The 25,588-nt window shown below is 37.3% G+C and overlaps 1 protein-coding gene and 1 non-coding gene across 3 annotated transcripts in view; one reads left to right on the forward strand and one right to left on the reverse strand.

The window, feature by feature from the left end:
• CSTPP1 (centriolar satellite-associated tubulin polyglutamylase complex regulator 1) overlaps nucleotides 1-25,588 on the forward strand; it is a 182,236-nt gene that overhangs the window by 89,221 nt on the left and 67,427 nt on the right. The window lies entirely within an intron of this gene.
• LOC113265131 (U6 spliceosomal RNA) lies at nucleotides 22,440-22,543 on the reverse strand. Its single transcript, XR_003319925.1, has one exon. It is a non-coding gene; the product is annotated as a U6 spliceosomal RNA (small nuclear RNA).

Below are 25,588 nucleotides of genomic sequence, written 5' to 3' on the forward strand. Positions count from 1 at the left end.
CGAGAGAGGGAACACAAGCAGGGGGAGTGGGAGAGGAAGAAGCAGGCTCACAGCGGAGGAGCCTGATGTGGGGCTCGATCCCATAACGCGGGGATCACGCCCTGAGCCGAAGGCAGGCGCTTAACTGCTGTGCCACCCAGGCGCCGCAAGAAAAGTGTACTCTTAATCGGCCTCACCTGTTTCCCTCATCCTTCCAACTACTTCCTCTCTGGTAACCATCTGCTCTCTATAATTAAGAGTCTGTGTCCTAGTTTGTCTCTCTCTTTTTTTTCCTCTTTGCTCATTTGTTTTGTTTCTTAAATTCTACATATAAGTGAAATCGTATGGTATTTGTCTTTCTCTGACTTACTTTGTTTAGCATACTACTTTCTAGCTCTGCCATTGAAGATGGCAGGATTTCATTCTTTTTTTATGGCTGAATAATATTCCTGTGTGTGTGTGTGTGTGTGTGTGTGTGTGTAGATATATACCACATCTTTTTTATCCATTCATCTATGGATGGACACTTGGGTTGCTTCCATAGTTTGACTATTGTAAATAATGCTGTAATAAACATAGGAGCTTATATATCCCTTCAAATTAGTGTTCTTGTATTCTTGGGGTATATACCAATTGGTGTGATCACTGGATCATAGGGCAGTTCTATTTTTAGTTTTTTGAGGAACAGCAATACTGTCTTCCACAGTGGCTACACCAGTTTGCATTCCCAACAATAGTGCACAAGGGTTCTTTTACTCCACATCCTCATCAACACTTGTTTCTTGAGTTTTTGATTTTAGCCATTTTGACAGGTATGAGGTGATATTTCATTGTGATTTTTATTTGTATGTCCCTAATGATGAATGATGTTGAGCATCTTTTCACGTGTCTGTTGGCCATCTGTATGTCTTCTTTGGAGAAATGTGTAAGTCCTTTGACCATTTTTGAATAATGTTGTTTGTTTTTTTGTTGTTGAGCTGTGGGAGCTCTTTATGTATTTCTATGATCCATTTTGAGTTAGTTTTTATGTAAGGTATAAAAGGGTCAACTTCCTTCTTTTGCCTGAGGGTATCTAGTTTCCCCAGCGCCACTTGCTGGAAAGACTTGTTGAGTATTCCTTCCCCCAATGAAGGGTACCCTTGTTGAAAACCAATTGACCATACAAGTGAAGATTTGTTTCTGGGCTCTCTATTCTATTCCAGTGGTCTATATATTTGTCTTTATGCCGGTACCAAACTGTTTTAAGTTCTGTAGCTTTGTATTACATTTTGAAATTAGGTAGTTTGTGTCTTCCAACTTCATTCTTCTTTTTCAAGATTGTCCTGGCTATTCAGGGCCCCTTGCAATTCCATATGAACTTAAGGATCAGTTATTCTATTTCTGTAAAAAAGTTTGTTGGGATTTTGATAGGGATTGTGTTTTATCTGTAGATTTCTTTGGATAGTATTGACATCTTAATAATGTTAATTCTTCTGTTAAATAACAAAAACTCAACCAAGTAAATTTGAAAGATCTAATTGACTTTATTAATAGATTCATAGGGGCACCTGGGTAACTTAGTCAGTTGAGCATCCTACTCTTGGTTTCAGCTCAGGTCATGATCTCAGGGTCGTGGGATTGAGCCTCTAGTCTGGCTCTGTGCTCAGTGCAGGAGTCTGCTTGTCCCTCTCCCTCTGCCTCTGCCCCTCCCCCTGCCCCTCCCCCCTCATTTTTGTGTACTTTCTCTCTCTAAAATAAATAAAATCTTTAAAAAAAAAAAAAAAGATCCATGAATCAGGCAGCATCCCATCTAGCAAGCAGAAGGGAGTTTCATCGAACTGCTGGAAAAGAAATGTTTTTAAAGATAAACAGGGAACAGAAAAAAGGAAATTATTAGTGAAGAATCCACTGTTTTAGGCAAGGGTCACCCTCCTAAGGGGACTAGAAGAGGTCTATCAGTAAACTTCCTCTTACTCACCAGGTAAATCCCATATTGACTAGTCAAAAGTTACATTCCTGGGGGGTTGAAACTGCAGTTAGATTAGGTATTAAGTCTTGGTTTACTGACCTAGGACCTTAACTTAAGTGACACCATTTTGGACCTGTGATTTTCTTTTAAGTCTTCTTTAATTTCATTCAGCAGTATTTTATAGCTTTCATTATGCAAGTCTTTCACCTCCGTGGTTAGATTTATTCCTAAGTATTTTAGTCTTTTCATATAATTGTAAATGGAACTTTTTTTCTTAATTTCCTTTTCACATTTTTCACAGCAACCTTATGAAAATGTAGTTGATTTTTGTATGTTGATTTTGTATCCTCCATCTTCTCAGAGTTCATTTATTAGTTGTAATAATGTGTGTGTGTGTGTGTGTGTGTGTAAAAGAGAGAGATTTTTAAGGTTTTCTACATAGAAGATGATGTCATCTTCAAATAGAGATAGTTTTACCGTTTTCTTTCCAACTTGGATGCCTTGTATTTCTTTTTCTTATCTAATTGCTCTGGTTAGAACTTCCTGTACTGTGTTGAAGGGAAGTGGCAAAAGCAGGCATCCTTGTCTTATTCCTGATGTTGGGGGAAAGCTTTCCAGTATTCGGTTTGGAGATAAAAGCTTGTCAAGAAAGTTGTGATTCACATAGATAATTAGCTGCAGATACTTATAGCTTTGTTTTTAACATCTTGACATCCAGTCAATTTGGGGGCGGTTAAACTGAATTAGTTTAGTTATATGCCTAAATATTAAAAAACGGAGTGATAGTAAATTGTTGTGTCAAAGCCGAGTAACTAATGTAACTAACAATTGCTCACATTCCTAATTGACGAATAATCGCTTTGGAGAAATCAATAATTTTCTTAGCTAGTTTAAAAACTTCATTGTTTGGAGAAAAATAAATGTGTCTTATTATATATGAGTTGATTTATGGTGTTATTTCTTTAAAAAATCAGATACCTAAGAGGCTGCTATAGAAAGAATTATGTGCCCCAAAATTCATATGTTGTAGCCCTAACCCCAAGGTGACTGTATTTGGAGGTAGGGCCTATAAGGATGTAATTTAGGTTATATGAGGTCATAAGATTAGGGTCCTGATCCAAATGGATTAGTGTCCTTACAAGAAGAGACACCAGAGAGAGAGCCTGTGTCCTCTCTTTGCCGTGTGGGGACACAGTGAGCAGGTGGCCTTCTGCAACCACAGAGAGATACTCCCAGACACTGACCCTGCTAGCTCCTTGATCTTGGACTTCCAGTCTCCAGAACTGGGAGAAAATAAATTTCTGTTGTTGAAGCAACCCAGTCTGTGGTATTATGGCAGCTCAAGCAGACTAATACCAAGGCCATCTTTTTATTCATAGTTTCAGCACAGAAAAATTTTGTTTTGCATGCTGAGTCCAAATCCTGTTTTGATTCATCACTAACATTTTATCTGAGGCTGTAAGTATGACAGTGTTGTAAGCCTTAATTGAGCTATTTGAATTATGTAAAATATCAGCAAGATTTCCCAGTTCATAAACCTATATTTAATGAATTTATTTAAGGTAGAAATAATAGCAGTTGATTTCATTTGACTATTGTTCTGACAACTGCCTCATGTCAGTTATAAAACTTTAGTATAAAAGGATAAATTCTGGTATCACTACTGAAATCTCTGTAAATAACTCTGAAAGGTCTGCAATCTAAGTCTTATGCTAATAAAACTGACATTCTGTGTCAATTTGTATGACATCTATCCTATAGTGTTTTGAAAAACCCTAATTCTAACTGCTCGTGCTTATCTACACAGCATCTGAGGACATTTTAGTGCCCTGCCTTTTTATGATCCACTACTCCATAAATTATCTCCGCCATTGCTTTTCCAGTCCCAGTTCAGACATGACTACATTTTTGCTTTAGTATCTTAACACTTGAAGACTTCTATTTTATAATTATCAAACATTTAATAAAGTAATAAACCTACTTTGGTTCAATAACCACATCCTATAGAGGCAAGAAAGAGGAGGGCTTATTAACATCTGTACTCTCACCCAGTAGAATTTAAAGATTTTATGTAATCTCAGTCTTTATGTCAATATAGTCCTGGATTAAAAAGAAAAGAAAACAAGCAGGCAGATAAAAAGCTTTCTAATCAGTGGCACATTTACAGGTTCAAACACATATATACATTTGTGGAACAGAAGGAGCTCCACAGTGCGTTAACGGGAAAGCGCAGGTCGGTTGTGTCTGTATAATAAAATTTACTATGTGAAAGATTTAGTGTGCATTTTGTTTTTTTCATAGATTTTAAATAAAGGTAGGTTTTTAATAAGAAAAATATTAAAATTAAACATTTGTAGAACCTTATTAATGCCTCTGAAGAATTCTAGTCTTCTGGTTTGAAAACTATTGATGTACTTCAGGGGGCGCCTGGGTGGCACAGCGGTTAAGCATCTGCCTTCGGCTCAGGGCGTGATCCCGGCGTTATGGGATTGAGCCCCACATCAGGCTCTTCCGCTATGAGCCTGCTTCTTCCTCTCCCACTCCCCCTGCTTGTGTTCCCTCTCTCGCTGGCTGTCTCTATCTCTGTCGAATAAATAAATAAAATCTTTAAAAAAAAAAAAAAAAAAGAAAACTATTGATGTACTTCAGCCCTTCCCGCATCAGACTGATAAAAAAAATCAGCCCCCCCCCCAAAACTGAGGCCCAATGTCTCCCAGCCAGTTGATAAATTCAGTCATTCTCTCAGTCAAGTGCTCTTGCCGTTAGCATCAAGTGCTCCTGCTCTGATGCTAAATGAACATAAATATGACATTCAGTTCTGAGATCAATGAGTGATTCCCCGAAAGCCTAAAATGTGATCAAAGAAGTTAAGGTATAAAAATGTATTGCATTTGTCTGTGATCTTCTTTCATTGCTTTACAGACGGAGGAAAGGTAGCTACAAATTCTTTAAGTTCCATTTTACCTGTTTTCAAGAGAAAAAAAATATGGTTATTCCATCTTTTATTTAAAATTTAAAAATCATGATTCTTGTCATTCGGGGAAGCACAGTACTTGCTTTACTACATAGTTCATGCTTTGAAGGGCATAATAAACATAATTTAGAAGTCCTTTGAAAATATAACCAAGGATTTTTTAAAGTTAGGCTGAAGTGAGACTGTACTATGAGATGTTATTAAGCCCATTCTCTAAAGTAGATGTACCAGAAAACAGAATGGTGTGCCTTAGGCTTCTGAAACCTCCTGATTTCGTGGCTCTGTTAGAAACAAAAGTAAATGACTAATTTAAACTTACACACTATGAATCAAAATAAAACCACCTTAGGTTAAGGATGTCAATTTAATAAACCGTACTCAAATTTGGTTGTTTTGGTGGATTTCAAGTTGGCAGTATATAAAAGCAAGTAAAAGTAGTGTTGAAAATTTAATCTTTTCCGGTTTTATGTTGCTTGGCATAACCTGCTCTTCATTCCCACTGCCACCACCCTAATTTAGAACCCTAATTAATCGGAGAGGTGGGCCTCATTAACCCAGCACTGGAGAGGTTGTCAAAAAGACAGATTCCTTGAGCCCATCTCCAACCTACTAAATCAGTCAGCAAGGGAGGGACCTCGGGCTTTCTTTTTTTCTTTTCTTTTTTCTTTTTTTGCAAGCATTTCAGGTGATTCTTATTATCTCTCAAGTGTGGGAAACATTGAATAACTTTTGAACTTCTTCTTTGCTCCAGTCCTTGCTCTCCCTCAGTGGTTTTCAACCCTACTTGCATATCAAGTTCACTTACGGAACTTTAAAAAAAATAGTGATGCCAAGGCCACGTCCCAGACTGATTTAATCAGAATCTTTTGGGTTGGGGCCTATGCCATTTTTTTCTTTTTGAAAAGTTTTAAGTAAAAAAATGTTTTGCAGTATAACATATGTAGAGAAACATGCAAAGTAATAAACATACAGCACCATGGATTTCTACAAAATAAACATACTCATAGAATATTCATCCAGATAGAGAACATTACCAACACTGCAGACGCCTCTCCCAGGCCCGCTTCCAGTCATTAATCTCCTCTAGGGTATCATTAGTCTCATTTTTATCACCATAACCTTTATGGGCCTGATTTTGAACTCTCCATTGCTAGAATCATAGAGCATGTAGTCAGCGTCTGGCTTCTTTTGCTCAATGTTATATTTCTCATTTGTTGTTGGGCTTAGCTGCAGTTCTTTATCGTTGTTATACGGACTTCCATTTTGTGTATAAACCACAGTTTATCCGCCCTACCATAGGTGGCATTTGGATTGTTTTCAGTGTGGGGCTGGTACAAACAATGTTGCTGTAAGCGTACTTTTTTATGTCTCTTGGTATATAGATTTCTGTTAGGTATGTACTTAGGAGTGAAATTGCTGGGAATGTGTGTGTTCAGCTTTAGCACATGTTCCCAGGTTTCCAAAGTAATTGTATCATTCTCCACATTTAAGTGCAGTTTATGAGAGTTCCTGTGGCTCTGGAAGTTTTTGTGGGGCGCACTCATTTTAAAAGCTCTGCAGGTGATCCTGATAACCATTGAAGCTTGAGAACTACTTACTGCAAAATCTTTTATAAATATAATTCTCTACAGCACAGCTCTGGGCTTGTCCATCCCTGCTTAGAATGTCCATGGTTCTGTATTGCCTACTAAGGAAATAAGGAATTCCATTACCTTACATTGTAGGCCACTCCTGATCTAACCTCAGCCTTTCCAACCACTACACTCCTACGCATAGCCTAGACTCTAACCACACAGACACTCACTTTCCCCCAAACACTCCTGTGCTTTTCCCCTTGCACATCGTTGTTTTGCTTTTCGGTGTGGAACTTTCTTGCATGTCTGTCCCATTCCTGCCCATTCTCACGTAGCCCCGGCTCAAGTAGCACATCTAAAAGTCCTTGTGATTATCACATCCTCTCCTCCTGGCCCTCCGTGACCTCCACTCAAAAATGATCTCTCTTCTGGCACTTACTCTAGCATATCTTACGTGTAGTTATTGCAAACGTAGAATCTCTTTGCTAAGATATCATGTGGAGTCAAGAAGAAAGGGATTTTTTTGTCTTTCTTACATCCCGATCTAGATTATAAATTTGTAGTGTCAAGCTTCACATGAAGCACTAAAGAGAAAGCCTTTTTAGAGTTAGGTGGCCCTAGGTTCGGGTGGACTTTTATTAGATACAGCTGTGCGACCATGGTCATGTTACTTTTTCCAGGCCTTCATTTTCTCATCTGTAAAATGGAGAGTATACTACTTCAAAGTTGTGAAAACTCAGTGAGATCACAGATAAAAACAGTTAGTGATCTTGGCACATAATAACCGCTCCCTCAATGCCAGCTGCTTGTGTCATTGTGATAAGTATCATCGTTAACTCCCTTGATGGCAGAGACAGCATATTTTATCTCTGAATCCTCAGTCAGTGCCTTTGCTTGTTTTGGATGCTTTAAATGCTGGGTGAATAAATTCATGAATGCCTGCTGGATCATTAGATGGGCCATGCTTATTTGCAGTCCATTTCCAATAAGATCAGCTTGGAAATGTCTTGGAAGAAACAGTTCAGATTTCAATTTAACCATCAGATAGGGACAGAAAGGAAGGTTTCTACTACAAACTTCTAAAACTGTATTAAAAAGGCTAAATCCCCCATTTAACCATACAACAGCTGCCGTCCTTCTGCTGCCAGGAAACAGGGAAAACCCTCCAAGAGCTATTTGCTGTTTGTTTGTTCATCTGATAAACATGCCACGACTTGGGGAGAGCACACACTTCCCCTGCAGGCAAGCGCGGGTCTGGGAAGTTGCATGTAGCAGCAGTAAGGAAGAAATCCCCCCTCTGTGGGAGAGGCTCCCGCAGGGACGCTGCTCAGCCCATTTGCAGTTTTGCTGAGTTATTTACCAAGATGAAGGGACTGGGTGTGGCCGATCTGAGATTCCTCCTGGGAAGTCACTTCAAGAATCTCCTTCATTTCCTCACCCTTCATCTTTGTTCTCTGGCTTTGGTGCAAGGGTGCAGTTAGTCGCGCCCACTTGGCCGCTGCTCCCAGCACACTGAATTCTTTGAAGCCAGCTCTTGCAGCCAAGGATTCCCTGCCCTGTTCTTTTCTCCTTGCCCTGATTTCAAAAACAGTTCTGGAAATTCTCATCTGGCACGGAGATTGATGAGAAGGAGCTTCATGGGTTGCGTGCTGTTTTTCTAGATACATAGGAACCAAAGAGGACCTTCAGAGCTTTAAATTATTCTCTCTCAAAACCCAGTATTAATGGATTTTGCATGAACAAATTATAAAGTAGGTTCTGCCATCACCACTATCATTTAAAAGTCTTTTAGTGCTAAGAGGCCGTGCAAGTGGGACGAAACTGATACCGGAAAGTATTTATCATCACCTCTAATCACTTGCAGGAAGAATGTAAGAATGTACTAGCTAATTGAAATCTCAGGAAAGATGTGTAACAAAACATACAAAGATTAATGGGTAATCCATGAAGACATTTACCAGGTGACCGATATCTTAAAATACGAACAAGTAGATGAATTTAGTCACATAATCACAGTGGGTCTGCCGACAAAAGAATTAGTAGTCTGAAAAATACCTAATTCCAGTGTTCACAACCTTATTTGTCATGCTAATTGGCCGATAATTCCTTAGAAGCACATTTCTACTTTTAAAATAAAACTCAGGAGGCAATGATGGACAAGGAAGTAATACTGAAATATCGACATTTATTGTCTCAGGTTGCAGAACAGCAGAATGGTGTAATACCATTTATATAAAATTATATATATCTTATGTCTGTGCATGTTTATATGCATACCAAAATGTTTGGAAAGAGGTTTACCAAAATGTTATTAGTGGTTTTCTCTCAGTGCTGGCATGTTACTTTTCTCTTCACACTTTCTATATTGTTTGAGGTTTTTTAATAATGATTATGCAACATTTTCACAATCACAATAAAAATGAAACTATTTTTATTTTGAAAAAAAAGAAAATTTGGGGGTGCCTGTGTGGCTCAATCGTTAAGTGTCTGACTTTGGTTTAGGTCATGATCCCAGGGTCCTGGGATCCAGCCCCATGTTAGGCTCCCCACTTAGTGGGAAGTCTGCTTATCCCTCTCCCTCTGCCCCTCCCCCCACTCATGCTCTCTCTCTCTCACCCACTTTCTCTCTCAAATAAATAAATAAAATCTTGAGAGAAAGAAAGAAAGAAAGAAAAGAAAAGAAAGAAAGGAAGAAAGGAAGAAAGAAAGAAAGAAAGAAAGAAAGAAAGAAAGAAAGAAAGAAAGAAAGTTAGTTTTGTTTGAGCAGCTGCTATTTGCCCAAATTAGTACTAGGAGTTATGAGATATAGAAAAGAAAGCTGTGGCCTTGCTGCCAAGATGCATACAATCTAGTTGGGAAGATGACTCAAGAGTGTTACAGAGTGTAACCAGGTGTCAGGATATGTGGTTCAAAGAAGTGCCACAGGTCCCCAGGAAGAGGAGGTCACATGGGAGCTTTTATTGAAGTGAGGAGGCTCAGGTTGGACCTTGAGAGATGGCCGAATTTGACTAGGAGAAGGGAAGAGGGCATTTTAGGCCATGTGAGCACTGAAGTGATAATGGTATTTGAAAAGACGGTGAGGAAACCAGCTTATCTAGAGTAACAAGCAAATATTATTTGTGGTAGAGAAATTTGCTGTCTTACCAAGCTTATTCAATAAGCTGCCTTTATTTGAATCTATAGTATACTTGAGCATTTTATTTTATTTTTAAAGATTTATTTATTTATTTAGTTATGTATTTGAGAGAGAGAGAGCATGCGCACGCACAAGCAGGGGGAGGGGCTGAAGGAGAGGGAGAATCCCTAGCAGACTCCCTACCAAGCTCAGAACCCTTCACAGGGCTCCAGCTCACGACCCTGAGATCATGACCTGAGCTGAAATCAAAGTCAGATGCTCAACTGACTGAGCCACCCAGGTGCCCTATACTTGAGCATTTTAAAAAGCAGATCCTAGAAAAGTAAATATAATTATTCTGAATATTGACCTAAAGTGATATAAAAGCTATGGCTGCATTTCATTATGTTAGTGTATTGAAGATGGAAGACCTCAGTATGAGCACTCTGTAATTCTCTCATCTCTGTCCAGAAGCTTGTTCTCAATTCAGCCAGTGGCTTTTGTATAGTCTTTTAATTGGTGATTAATATATTTCTATCCCTTTCTTCTTCTATTAAAAAAAAAATAAAAAAGTAGGACATGAAGGATGGGGCCAAAACAAAAACAAAAGTTTATTTTTGAAAAGGACGTTAAGATTGAGACTTTTCCAAACAATGAAGTCAGGATTCACTTCAGTAGTTACTTGGTTAGCACGATTACATTAAATTTGTAGCATACACCCTAAATACTGTAGCTATGTAAACTGTATTTATTATCATGCAAACAAGTTTTTCTGAGAACCATATATTTGAAATTTTAAATACAAAATGTCAATCATAAGGCTTTCCTTTTTGAATTCATGTATTTATTAAATGCTTTCAGTGTTCAAAGCACTGTGTGAGGTGATGAAAGGTATGCAGAGAACTCATTCATTCATCTCTTCATTCACTCAGCAGTATTTGTTGAATGTGCCCTCTGTGCCAGGTTATTACTCTAGGTCCTGGGACTGAAAGGATAAGGAGCATATAGTTCTCTTTTTAAGGAGTTCATAATCTAGTTGGAGAGAAAATAGACATGTAAGTAAACTGTTATAGATGACTAGTAGAAAGTGTCAGGCCAAATATGCATGTTTATTTTCTCTCTCTGTAGAACACACTAAAATTATAATAAAGGGTAAGAAAGATAGAAAGCCAAAAGGACAAAAAGAACAAGAGAAGAGATTACAGTAAGAGACAGGTGTCAACTAAATTTTAGAAGCTGGACAGCAGATGGCTAAGTAGGAACTAATTTAGCACAGAAAGCTGGTGACTAACTACTTACAAAAGGGAAAGGTGTCAGTTTGTGCCACAGAGGTCTAGGGGTCAGGAATTGGAAGTGACAGGTACTCTGAAATTGGGGGTATGGGGAAAGCTAAAAACAAGAAAATTTTTTGAAAGCCTTTATATGGAGCAGTTAGATCCCCAGATCCTCTCCCCTTCATCAAGCATCAAGGTCATGCCCTTTTGAATCCATTAGGAGTTTGGAGAAACTAAACTGGAGGAACTCTCAACTCAGAAATGAGGGACTCAGAGCAGAGATGAAATAGTTTAATGAAAACAAGGAGATTAAGACAGTCTCTCTATGCCAAATATTGATGCCCTGTTCCCTGCCTTTGCTTAGCTCTCAGAATGCTGGCTGCCAAATGGATCCCCTCCAAACATAAGTCTCGAATATTTTCTGGAGAAACTAAAGTAAACCCAGAAAAAGTCCCCATGAATCTGATGTTTAGGAGTTCCACTGTGAAATGACCAGGTCTCAACCTGTTCATTGTACAGTAAAGATCAATGTTAACAAGCTCCATCCAATGAGATAACCAGCTTTTTAATATCTCACTCTAAATATGGATGGACATACTCAAAGATCACCAGTCATGTGGAGGAAGTCTCGAACATGATAGTCAGAAGCCAAGACAAAACTGACAGGGCAGAGGAGGAGGAAACTCAGAAGAAGTGGTGACAATACGAGGAAAAGAAAACTTTAAGAAAGCTATTGTTAATATCCTCAGGGGGGAAAAAAGAGATGATACTGGATCCATTCAATAAGACTAGCCTGCTATTAAAAAAAAGAAGAAGAAGAACAAAAAAGAGTTCTTAGAAATTAGAATACCAGAAATAAAAAATTCAGGAGCTCCTGGGTGGCTCAGTCGGTTAAGCGTCCGACTCTTGATTTTGTCGCAGGTCGTGATCTGGGGGTTGTGAGATTGAGCCTCGAGTGGGGCTCTGCGCTGGGCATGGAGCTTGCTTGGGATTCTCTCCTTCTCTGTCTGCCCCTCCTCCCTCTAAAAAGAAAAGAAAAAGAAAAAAATTCAATAGAAGGGCTGAAAGGCAAAGTTGAGGAAATTGCCCAGAAGAGGCCCAAAAAAATGGAAAGTAAGAGAAATGATACAAGAAACTTAGAGACCCAGTCCAGGAGTATAACATTGAAAAAAAAGAAAACAGAAGAATTAGAATGCCATCAGCCTTCTCAATAGCAACACTGGAAGCTAAAAAATCAATAAAGCAATATTTTCAGAATTGTAGGGGAAGATTATTTCTGACCTAGAATCCTGCACCAAGCCAAATTATCAATCAATTATGAGATAGAATGTAGATTTTTAGATAGGCAAGAGCTTATAAATTTTAACTCCCATACAGCTTTTCTCATGAAACTACTGGAGAATGTCTTTTCTCAAAAAATGGGAATAAATCTAAAAAGATGAAATTATGGGATCTAGAAACAAGGGATCCAACAACACAGGAGAGAGTTTAAGAGAAGTCTTAGGATAATAATGAAGGCTAGTCCCAGACAACCATTTGTGCGGAAGAGCTAGAAAACAGCCAATTCAAACTGGAGCAGCAGAAAACTCCTAGAGGAATGTGTACAAGAATATAAAAAATAGAACTGATAAAACTTGTGTTAGGGACACCTGGGTGCCCCAGGCGATTAAGCGTCTGGCTCTTGGTTTTAGCTCAGGTCGTGATCTCAGGGTCATGAGATTGAGCCCCACGTAGGGCTCTGCACTAAGCACAGAGTCTGCTTAAGATTCTTTTCTCCCTCTACCCCTCGCAGCTGCGCTCTCTCTCTCAAATAAATAAATAGATCTATTTAAAAAGCCTGTTGTGTTAGATTACATTCGGTTAGAGAGTTAGAGATGAATACTTCAGTTAAAGAAATAAATCTTTATTTGGGTTGTGAATGTGAACCCTGCGTTGGGTATAAAGATTACTTGAAAATAAAATCTTTAATTAAAAAAAATAATAATAAGTAGGGGCGCCTGGGTGGCTCAGTCCATTAAGTGTCTGCCTTCGGCTCAGGTCATGATCCCAGCGTTCTGGGATCGAGCCCGGCATCGGGCTCCCTGCTTGGTGGGAAGTCTGCTTCTTCCTCTCCCACTCCCCCCGCTTGTGTTCCCTCTCTTGCTGCCTCTCTCTCTGTCAAATAAATAAATAAAATCTTTTTTTTTTTAAAGTAGTGTTTAATACTTAGAAACTCCAAGCAAACAAAGAAAGTGGCAATTATTCCAAGAAAAACGAAAAGTTGTATGAGACTTTGCAGCTTGGTTATGAATAATATTTATATAGCATAAGAATATAAGTACTGAATATTTTAAGCTAATGTTGGTACTAAATATTAGACTGGAAGATGGGAAGTGTGTGTAGGTGGTAAAAAAGATAACTGCCCTCTTCAGCTAAGAGTCCAAAGATAATGTCTAAAACTTAAAAATCGAGAAAGAGCAGCATAAGCATATTATTAAAAAATGAAAAATGAAAAACAGAATAAGTGGAGTTAGTTAAAAGGGTTACTGCTGTAGTTTGATTTCAGAGTCAACTGAGTTTGAAAAGCCAGCACACCTTTCAAATGAACTTGTCATGGGGGATTCAATACTGATACAGAGATTGGAAGAGGAAATATGGTCAGTAGTTAAATCATGTGAATGGATGAGATCACTGAGGAATGAAAGTGTAGTGATAGAGGGGGATAAGAGAAGAACTTTGGGAGATTCTTATATTTAAAGGGTGAGAGGGCCGCCTGGGCGGCTTAGTCCGTTAAGTATCTGCCTTTGGTTCAGGTCATGATCTCAGGGTTCCTGGATCAAGCCCTACATCGGGCTCCCTGCTCAGCGGGGAGTCTGCTTCTGCCTCTCCCCACTTTCCCACCCCCGCTCATGTGCTTGCTCTCTCTCTCTCTTTCAAATAAATAGGTTTTTAAAATCTTAAAAAAAAAAGGAAAGAAATGCGAAATGCTGAGAATTGAGAATTTCTAACTAAATTGGCATTGCTCAATAAATTGAAAAGCTATCTAAAGTGACCTCCAAATTTTATTTTGGTGTGCCTGGGTGGCTCAGTCCATTAAGTGTCTGCCTTCGGCTCAGGTCATGATCCCAGGGTCCTGGGATTGAGCCCCACATCAGGGTCTCTGCTCAGTGGGGAGCCTGCTTCTCCCTCTCCCTCTGCCTGCCGCTCTCCCTGCTTGTTCTCTCTCTTTCTCTCTCTGTCAAACAAATAAATGAAATCTTAAAAAAAAAAGAGGAGGAGAAGAATCAGGGAAGAAACAATCAGAATGTATGAAAAGAAAAAGCATAATACGACCTTGTAGAAACCAAGGAGGAGAGTTCCAAGGAAAAGTTGGGCAAGGGTATCAGTTGTCACAGGTGGAGAACTAAGAAAAGATCCTTCAAATCTATGGTGATTGAGTGATCATCCATAACTTTCAAGAGAATAGTTTAGTTGAATGATGGAAGCAACGCTGAGAGGATTACTGAGTGAATGAATGGGTGGTGAGAAAGAGGGGAATAATGAATACAGCACAGCCTTCTGAGAAATTCGGCTTTGAAAAAAAAAGAAGAAAGCTTTAGCAAGTAGTCTTTGAAAGATTTTTTAGATTAAGGGATCACTTAAACATGTGCAGGTAGATAACAAGGAGTTAATGGTAAAGGCAAGATTAAAGATGCAAATGTAAGGGGATAATTGATAGAGCAAGGTCCCAGAGAAAGGGAAAGAACATGGACTCAGGAGCACAGGTGGAGAGATTAATCTCAGTAAGAAATAGGAAAGATTCTTTCTCTGAGAAAGGGAAGGAAGAGGTGAGGATTAACTGAAGACAAAAAGAAATATTAAGGCATGGGGGAAGGAAATTGAAGGTCTAAGAAATCAGATGACTTCGATCTTCTCAGTAAAATATCTACTTAGAGTTGGGAGTTGGGGCAAAGGGTTAGTTTGGAAATTTGAGAATGGAAAATGTCTGGAGCAGCTGTTGTAAGGAATGCAACACAAAGTCAGAAGGAGATGACTAAAAGGATTACCCAGTAGCCATGAGCATCCAGTTGAGGTTAGATAGTATGAATTTGTAATAAAGCCAATCAATATGGTTTCTGGACTTCCTCCAAGAACGCTGTATCTCCAAAAGTTGTATTAGTCATCATCTTGGCTGGAGAGGGTTTCCTTGGAGTGTCTTAGGAGACATCCCAGGGTTCAAAAACTTGAGAACTATGCTTGCTCAAGGAGAGTTAATGCTCAGGAGTAGTCAAGAGCAGATTTGCCTGTGGGATACTTCCATCTGTGGGTCATTCAGAGGTCTTGTGGGAAGAATCATGGGCAAGGAAAAAGAAATATATTTAAGAGACTTAAGAGAAGCAAAGCAGTTTGGTATCAAAAAGATCTATAGCTGCATGTGTATCTAGTCACAAATCTGAGGGTGGGAGCATGTTCGAGAACATCTGGATTCAGATAAAAGAAGAGCAGAAGAGAAGTGACATCATCATGGGATTAGACCGTAGACTACCTAGCCAGATGGAAGATAAAGATAAAGCATTTTTGATGTAGATCACAAGACTGGACTGAGTTAGGAGAGCATGGTGATAGGGATTTCAAATGTCAAGCCCTAAGCCCAAAGTCACATTCAGCCAAAAAGCAGTATACTTGATTAATTCTTTTTCTTCTGTTTATGTTTTTCTGATCATTAAAGAAATACTTGCTTATTGTAGAAATGTAGTAGTACAGAAAGGTGTAATGAAGCAGAATAATAATCACCTCCAAACCCACTACTGACAGCACTCACCATTTATATACTTGCTGTTATTCCTAGTGGGGTTTTTTGTTTGTTTGTCTTGGGTTTTTTTGGTTTTGTTTTTGGTGGTTTTTTTTTTTTTTTTTTTAGCTTAAACAACAGAAATTTATTTTCTCACAGTCTTCAGGCTAGAAGTCTAAATCAAGGTGTCAGCAAGTTTGGTTTCTCCTGAGGTCTCTCTCTCCTTGGTCTAATATTTTTTTATTCATGAGTGTTTTTACACAGTATAGATAATGCTGAGTTACATTTGTATGGCCTTTTTTTTTAAATGTAGGAGCTTTTTCTAAATTCTTACATCAAAAATTCTTTTTAAATCTCATTTTATTTATTTTTTTCTTCTTTGAAAATTTACATCTTTTATTTGCCTTCATGTATCTTCATCTCAAAAGGAGGAAATATGAAATAGGAGTTCTAGATGTAATTATAAAAACAGTTTCACTCTTTACTGTTTCCTACCATTATTTTCAGTTTTCTGACTATTTCAGTCAATACTATTAGGCAGGAAAAAGACATAAGAGAGATAAAAATTTTAAAGGAAAAGGAAAATTACATCATTTGTAAGTGACACAAATACTTAAACTGGAAAGCCCCAGATAAGTTGAAATCTATTACAAAAGGTATGAAACTTCAGCAAGGCAATTAGACAGAACATACTAAAACCAATGATTTATTTAAAAATAATAGCCTTGGGACACCTGGGTGGCTCAGTCAGTTAACCCTCTGACTTTGGCTTGGGTCATGATCCCAGGGTCTCAGAATTGAGTCCTGAGACGGCTCCTTCCTCAGCAGGGAGCCTGCTTCTCCCTCTGCCTGCATCTCCCCCTGCTTGTATGCTCATTCTTTCTCTCTCTCTCTCTCTCTCTCTGACAAACAAATAAATAGAAATCTTTATAAAAAAAGTAAAAATAAAAACAATAGCCTTTATATATTCAGATGAGAAGAAAAGTCCCTTTTAATAATAGCAAGAGAAGATAAAATACCTAGCAATAAACCCAACAAGAATATACAAGACTATATGTAGAAGACTTTAAAACACTACTGAAGAACCTAAAAGAAGACTTGGGCATATGGAAAGGCATACTGTGTTCTTGGAAAGGAAGACTTAAAAATCATAAAGCTGTCAGTGCTCCTAATTTAATCTATAATTAGCACGATCTCAGTAAAAACAGGATTTTATTTTGCTTGTTTCCTTATTTTGTTGAGACAAGCTGATTGTAAAGATTATACAGAACAACTAAATAGACCAGAATAACCAGGAATATCCTGAGAAAGAAAAGAAATAATGGGGCACTAGCTCTACCAGATTTAGAATCTATTATAAGGCTATAAAATTTTATTAATAAAATAGCTAACATAAAACACTATGTCCCAGGTACTGTTCGAAGCGCTATATATATAAAATAATTCATTTAATCCTCACAACAGCCCATTACGATGAACTTGCTGAAACTCACAGAGCCAGTAAGTTGCAGAGGTTAAATTTAAACTCAGAAAGTTGGCTCCAATATATGCTCTTCATCACTATTCTATACAAACATTCATTATTGGCACATGAATAGAAAAGTAAAAATCAATGGACCAGAATGGAGAAGCCCCTAAATTGACCCAAATATGAAAATGGTACTACCCTGTGTTGGAGGAGGTAGGGCATTTTAAATGAATGAGCACAACTAGTAGCCATCTTCTAAAAAGTTGGACTCCTTCCTCACACCTTACATGAAAATAAATTCCAGATGGATCAAAAATTTCTATGTGAAAATTGAAACCATAAATATACTCAAAGAAACCACAGGAAAATGTTTTTATAATCTCACAGAGAGAAAAGCCTTTCTAAATATGAATGACAAAAAACCTGGAAGTCATAAAAGAAACTATTGATGTATTTCGTTAGATAAAAAAAGGACAAAAAAGCCCTATAAATAAGAACAAAAGATTAACAACAAACAGGAAGAGATATTTGCAACTTATATTACAGATGAAAGGCTAATATCCTTACATACAGAGTCCCTAAAAATCAGTTATAGAAATACTAAAAATTCATGTGCCTGGGTGGCTCAGCCCGTTAAGAATCTGCCTTTGGCTCAGGTCATGATTCCAGGGTCCTGGGATCGAGTCACGAGTCCGGCTCGCTGCTCAGTGTGGAATCTCCCTCTCCCTCTGACCCTCCCCTCTGCTCATGCTCTCTCTCTCTTTCAAATAAATGAATAAAAGAAAAAGAAATACTAAAAATTCTGTAGAAAATTTCATGAAGGAAATGAACAGAAAACTCACAGAAAAGGATTGTATAAATGGTTCTTTAAAAAAAATTTTTTTAAATAGCTTGAGGGGGCGCCTGGGTGGCACAGTCGTTAAGCGTCTGCCTTTGGCTCAGGGCGTGATCCCGGCGTTCTGGGATCGAGCCCCGCATCAGGCTCCTCCGCTATGAGCATGCTTCTTCCTCTCCCACTCCCCCTGCTTGGGTTCCCTCTCTCGCTGGCTGTCTCTACCTCTGTCAAATAAATAAATAAAATCTTTAAAAAAAATAGCTTGAGATATAACTGAATGCCATAAAATTCACTTCTTTCTTTCTTCCTTCCTCCTCCCTTCCTTCCTTCCTTCCTTCCTTCCTTCCTTCCTTCCTTCCTTCCTTCCTTTCTTTTAGAGTGCGTGAGAGAGCACAAGTGGGAGGGGAAGAGGGAGAGGGAGAGAGAATCTGAAGCAGACTCCATGCTGAGTGCGGAGCCTGATGCCAGGCTTGATTTCATGACCCTGAGATCACAATGTGAGCCAAAACCAAGAGTCAGACACTTAACCCACTGTGCCACCCAGGCACCCCAGGTGCCCCTATTTTTTATTTTTTTTAAAGTAGACTCCATGCCCAATGTGGGGCTTGAACTCACAATTTTGAGATTGAGAGTATCATGCTCTATGGACTGAGCCAACCAGATGCCCCAAAATTCACCTACTTGAAATGTACGGTTCAGTGGTATTTAGTGTATTCATACACAGTTGTGCAACCATCACCACAATCAATTTTAGATAGAACATTTTCATCACCAACTCCCCCCACCACCCAAAAAATCCCATACTTATTAGCAGTAACTAATTACTAATTACCTGCTACTTTCCCCCCACCCACCTACTTGTAGCCCCTACTTTACTTTCTGTCTCTTTGGATTTGCCTATTCTGGACATTTCGTATAGATGGAATCATACAATATGTGGGCTTCTGTGTCTGGTTTCTTTCACTTAAAATAATGGTTTCAAGGTTCATCCATGTGTAGTATGTATCGAGTGCAGACCTCATTCCTTTTCTATGGCCAAATAATATTCCATCATATGGGTGTCCCACATTTGTTTATCCACTCATCCATAGACAGACAGCTGGGTTGTTTCTACTTTTTGGCTGTTATGAATAATGCCGCAGTGAACATCTGCATTCAAGTTTTCGTGTGAACATATGTTTTCACTTCTCTTGGGTATATACCTAGGAGTGGGATGTTGGGTCATATGGTAATTCTGTGTGTAACTTTGTGAGGAACTGCCTGTTTTCCAAAGTAGCTGCATCATTTTACATTCCCACCAGCAATGCATGGGTTATAGTTTCTCCACATTCTTGCCAACACTTGATATTATCTTTCCTTTTTATTATAGGCATCCTAGTGAGTATGAAGTGGTATCTCATTATGCTTTTTATATTTATCTGATGACTAACGATGTTAAGCATCTTTTCATGTGCGTATTGGTCATTTGTGTATCTTCTTTGGAGAAATGTTCATCTACATTGTGTTATGTACCAGCACATTTGTTCCTTTTAATTACTGAGTAGTATTCCATTATATGAATATAGCACAATTTGTTTTTGTTCACCTGTTAGGTGACATGTGCATTATGTGGTTTTTGGGTACTATGAATAAAGTTTCTAATGACATTTGTCTACAAGTCTTTTTGTGCACATTTTCCCCCAGCTTTGTTGTGATATACATGGCACATTATAGAAGCTTAAGGTATACAAAGTGATGATTTGATACATATGTATATTGCAAAATGATTATCACAGTAAGGTTAGTTAGCACCTCTATTACCTCACATAATTACCTGGGTTTTTTGTGGGGGATTTGTTGTTGTTGTTTTTGGTGGTGAAAACATTTAAGATATACTCTCTTAGCAACTCTCAAGTATATAATACAGTATTGTTAAGTAGAGTCATTATGTCCCCAGAACTTATTCATCTTATAACTAGAAGTTTGTAGCCTTTGACCAACATCTCCCCATTTCTACCAACCCCATTCTTGGCAACCTCCATTCTACTCGCTATTTCAATGAGTTTGGATTTTTAGATTCCATATATAATTTGAGCTCATACAGTGTTTGTCTTTCTCTCTCTGACCTATTTCACTTAGTATAATGCCTTCAAGGTCCATCCACATTTCTGTAGAAGGCAGGATTTTCTTTTCTTTTATAGCTGAATTGTATTCCACTATACACATATACTGTATTTTCTTTATCCATTCATACATGAACACTGAGGTTGTTCCTGACTAGTCTATTGTGGATAATGCTGTAATGAACACGGGAGTGCATATATGTCTTTGAGACAGTGATTTCATTTCCTATGGATATATACCCAAATATGGGATTGCTGGATTGTATGGGAGTTCTATTTTTAACTTTTTGAGGAACTTCATACTGTTTTCCAGAATGACTGTACCAGTTTACATTCTCCCTAACACAAGGGTTTCCTTTGCTCCACATTCTGCTGACATTTGTTACCTCTTTTTTTTAAATAATTTTTATAGATGTGAGGTGATATCTCATTGTGGTTTTGATTTGCATTTCCCTGATAATTAGTGATGTTGACCATCTTTTCATGTATCTGTTGGCCGTTAATATCTTTTCTTTGGGAAAATATCTATTCAGGTCCTCTGCCCATTTTTAAATTGGGTTATTTGGGCTGTTTTGCTCTTAAGTTGTAGGAGTTCCTTATGTATTTTGGATATTGATGACTTATCAGATATATGGTTTACAAATATTTTTTCTCATTCTGTAGGTTACCTTTTCATTTTGTTGACCATTTCTTTTGCTGAGCAGAAGCTTTGAGTTTGATGTAGTCCCACTTATTTATCTTTGCTTTTGTTCCTTGTGCTTTCGGTATCACATCTAAAAAAATCATTGCCAAGACCAATGTCAAGAAGCTTTTCCCCTATGTTTTCTTCCAGGAGTTTTATAGCTTCAGTTCTTACATACAAGTTCTTAATCCATTTCAAGTTAACTTTGGTAAGTGGTGTAAGGCAGGGGTCCAATTTCATTCTTTTGCCTGAATATCCTGTTTTCTCAGCACCATTTAATGGAGAGACTGTTCTTTCTCCATAGAGTGTTGTTGGCTCTCTTGTCAAATATTAGTTCACTATACTATACATGGGTTTATTTCTAGGCTCTCGATTCTGTTTTATTAGTCTGTGTAAATTTTTTTATGCCAGTACCATACTGTTTTGATTATGTTATAGATTTGTAATATAGTTTGAAATCAGGAAGTGTGATATCTCCTGCTCTGTTCTTTCTTAGGATTGAGTTAGGTATTCAGGGTCTTTTGTGGTTTCATATGAATTTAAGGATTTTTTTTTGTATTGCTGTGAAAAATTCCATTGGAATGCTGATAGAGATTACATTGAATCTATAGATAGCTTTGAGGAGTAGGAACATTTTAACAGTATTAATTCTTCCAATTCATGAACACAGGTATCTTTCCATTTGTTTGTGTCTTCTTCAATTTTTTTCATCAAAGTCTTACAGTTTTCAGTGTACAGATTTTTCACTTCTTTGATTAAATTTATTCCAAAGTATTTTATTGTGTTTGATACTATTGTAAATGGGATTGTTTTATTTCTTTTTCAAATAGTCTGTTGTTAGTGTATAAAAATGCAACTGATTTTTATATATTGATTTGTGTCTTGCAACTTAACTGAATTCATTTATTAGTTCTAACAGTTTTTTGATGGATTTTTTAATTTTTCAATTTTTTAAAAGATTTTAATTTATTTGAGAGAGAGGGTGAACAAGCAAGAGAGAGAGTACACATGAGCAGGGGTGGAGGGAGAGGGAGAGGGAGAAGCAGACTCCCCACTGAGCAGGGAGCCTGAGGCGGGCTCTATCCCAGGAGATCATGACCTGAGCTGAAGGCAGACACTTAACCAACTGAGCTATCCAGGTGCCCCTCGATGGATTTTTTAAAAAAGATTTTCTATATAAGGTGATATCATCTACAAACAGAGACGATTTTACTTCTTCCTTTCCAATTTGAATGGCTTCCATTTCTTTTTCTTGCCTAATTTCTCTGGCTAGGACTTCCAATACTATATAGTTGAAAAGGCATGGTCTTGTTCCTGATCTTAGAGGGAGAGTCTTCAGTCTTTCACCATTGAGTATGTTAGCTGTGGGCCATAAATGGCCTTGATTTTGTTGAAGTACATTCCCTTCTATACCTAATCTGTTCTGAGTTTTTTCATGAAAGGATGCTGAACTTTGTGGACATATGTTTTTATTTCTCTTGGATAAATATCTAAGGGTGGAATTGCTGGCAGACTTTTTCCAGAATGGTTGTATTGTTTTACATCCCTACCAACAATGTCTGAAAAATCCCTATTGTTAACACGTCCTTGCTAACATTTGGTGTTTTCAGTCGTCTTTTCTCCCTTAGCTTCATTGAGATATAATTGACATGTAACATTGTTTAAATTTAAGATGTACAATGTGATGATTTCATATATGCATATGTTGTGAAGTGATTATCACTATAAGGTTATTTTTAAAAATATGGAACACTTCACAGATTTGCCTATCATTCTTGCACAGGGGCCATGCTAATCTCTGTATCATACCAATTTTAATATATGTGTTGCTAAAGTGAGCACAGACTTTTAAACTTTAGCTTTTCTAATGAGTATGAAGTGGTATCTCATTGTGGTTTTAATTTGCATTTCCCTGATGATTAATGATGTTTAACACTTTTTAATTCTTTATTGGCCATTTTCTTTGTGAGGTGCCTTTTGAAATCTTTTGCTCAGTTTTGGGTGGGTTGTTTTAATTACTGAATGGTAGGAGTTCTTTATGTATTCTGGTTGCAAGTCAGATATGCATGTTGCAAATATTTCTACCATTCTTTGGCTTGTTTTTTTCCCTTAATGGTGTCTTTCACTGAGCAGAAGTTTTTAAAGTCCATTTGATCAATTTTTTCTTTTATGGTTAGTGCCTTCTGGGTCCAGTTTTTAAAAATCTTTGCCTACCCTAAGTTTGTGACACTATTACTCTACATTTTCTTCTAAAAGCATTAGAAATCTAGCTTTTATATTCAGGTCTATAATCCATCTTGAATCAATTTTTGTGGGTGGTTTGAGGTTGAGGTCAAGGTTCTTTTTTGTACCATCTGGATAGCTAGTTGCTTGTTCCAGCACCATTTGTTGAAAAGACTTTACTTTTCCCACTCAATTGTTTTGGCTCTTTTGTTAAAAAAAGATATATATATATATATATATATCAATTGACTTTATATGTGTGAGTGCATTTCTAGATTCTCTATTCTGTTCTCTTGATCTACTTGTTAAACTTTAGTCTTGATTACTTTAGCTTTATAGTAAGGTAGTGTATACACTTCAGCTTTTGCTTTTCCATGATTGTTTTGGTCTTTAGAGGTCCCTTGCATTTCCATGTAACTTTTAGGATAAACTTGGCAATTTCTACAAGACAGACAGACAGAAGGAAAGAAAAGAAAAGAAATCCTGAGAAGACTTTGATTGAGATTTGAAGACTGTAGATCAATTTGGGGAGAATTGTCAACTTCATAATATTGAATCTTCCAATCCATGGACATAGTACGTTTTTCCTTAGGTCTTCTTGTATTTACCTCAGCAATGCATCATAGTGTTTAGTATATAGATCTTACACATTTTATTGAATTTATCCCTAAATACTTGATGTTTTGTTATAATATTATAAAGAATGTTATTGTTTAAAGTTTTTTTCTTTACCAATTTTTCATTGCATGACTGTAGAAATATAATTGCTTTTTGTATATTCCACTTGTATCCTGTGACTTTGTTAAATTCACTTATTAGTTCTCATAGTTTCTTTGTAGATTCCTTAGAATTTTCTGCTTGCAAAATCATGTCACATGCAAATAGAGAAAGTTTTACTTCTTCCTTTCCAATCTCGGTAGGGGTCTTTCTTTTTCCTTTCTTTATTGCACAGAGTAGGACCTCATTACAATATTAAATAGAAGTGGTAAGAGCAGATAACCTTGCTTTGGCCAGAAAGTTTTCAGTCTTTAGAATTAAATAGGTTTTTCATGGATGCCCTTTATTAGGGTTGAAGAAGTTTACTTTTATTCTTTGTTGGTGAGAATTTTTATTGTGAATTGGTACTTAATTTTTTATTATTTTTCTGAATCTATTGAGTGATATATGATTTTTCTCTTCTGTACTTGTTCATGTGGGTAAATCCACCTTAGTCATGATTTATTATCATTTTCATATTTCATTGGATTCTTTTAACTAACATTTTGTTAATGATTTTTTTTATCTATCTGCATGAGATATTTTAGGCTACAGTTTTCTTGTAAGTTTGAGAGTCAGGATTATTCTGGCCTCATAAAATGAGTTTGGAAATATTGCCTCCTGTCTTTCTTGAAAGAGTTTATATATGATTGGTTATATTTTTTAAGTGCCTTTTTTCCCAAGAAGACTTGAACTTTTTAATTAGGCTTAATATGCTTCTTATACACTCTTTTCCTGACACTTCTCATACATACAATTGTTAGCTTAAAATCTGCCTTTCTTATTGGACTATAAGCTCCATAAGAGCATTTATCTGTTTTGCTTACTTCTTTGTTCCTAGCATCTAGCCAAGTGCCTGGATCAAAGCATGTATAAATGAATATTTACTGAATTGTATTAAATTAAGGGGGAAATAAGAGACTAGAATACTGAAGACAATATAAAGTCTTCCTTTGGGGCGCCTGGGTGACTCAGTAGGTTAAGTATCTGACTTCGGTTCAGGTCATGATCTCAGGGTCCTGGAACTGAGACCCACGCACTCATGCTCTCTCTTATATAAATAAATAATATCTTTTTTAAAAAATAAAAAGTCTTCCTTTTAATTTTTTTATTTTAATTTTTTATTTGAGTACAGTGGACACACGTGTTACATTAGTTTCAAGTATACAACAGAGTGATTCAACATCTCTCTATGTTTTGCTAGGCCCACTACAAGTGAGTTTATTATCTGTCACCATACAACTATACAATATAATTGACTGTATTCTATGATATACATTTTATTCCCATGATTTATTCATTACCTAACTGGAGACCTGTATTTCCCACTTCCCTTCACCCTTTTTTCCCATCTCCCCGCCTCTCTCCCTTCTGGCAACCATCAGTTTGTTCTCTGTATTTATAGATCTGATTCTGTCTTTTGTTTGTTTTTTAATTTGTTTTGTTTTTTAAATTCCACATATGAGCAAAATTATACAGCATTTGCCTTTCTCAGTCTGACTTATTTCACTTTGCATAATACCATCTAGGTCCATCCATGTTGTTGCAAAAGGCAAGATCCCATCCTTTTTATGGCTGTGTAATATTCCATTATATATCTGTATGATACGTATATATATACATATCACATCTTTATCCATGCATTTATCAATAGACAAGTTGCTTTCACATCTTGGCTATTATAAATAATGTTGCAATAGGGGAGGTGAGTGGGAGGATGGAGTAACAGGGTGATAGACATTAAGGAAGGCATGTGATGTAATGAGCACTAGGTATTATTTAAGATTGATGAATCACTGACCTCTACCTCTGAAACCAGTAATACATTATATGTTAATTAATTGACTTTAAATAAAAAATTTAAAAATGTTGGGGCGCCTGGGTGGCTCAGTCGTTAAGCGTCTGCCT

Source organism: Ursus arctos, unplaced genomic scaffold (assembly GCF_023065955.2).
Source record: "Ursus arctos isolate Adak ecotype North America unplaced genomic scaffold, UrsArc2.0 scaffold_23, whole genome shotgun sequence".
In the NCBI taxonomy this organism is placed as follows: Eukaryota; Metazoa; Chordata; class Mammalia; order Carnivora; family Ursidae; genus Ursus; species Ursus arctos.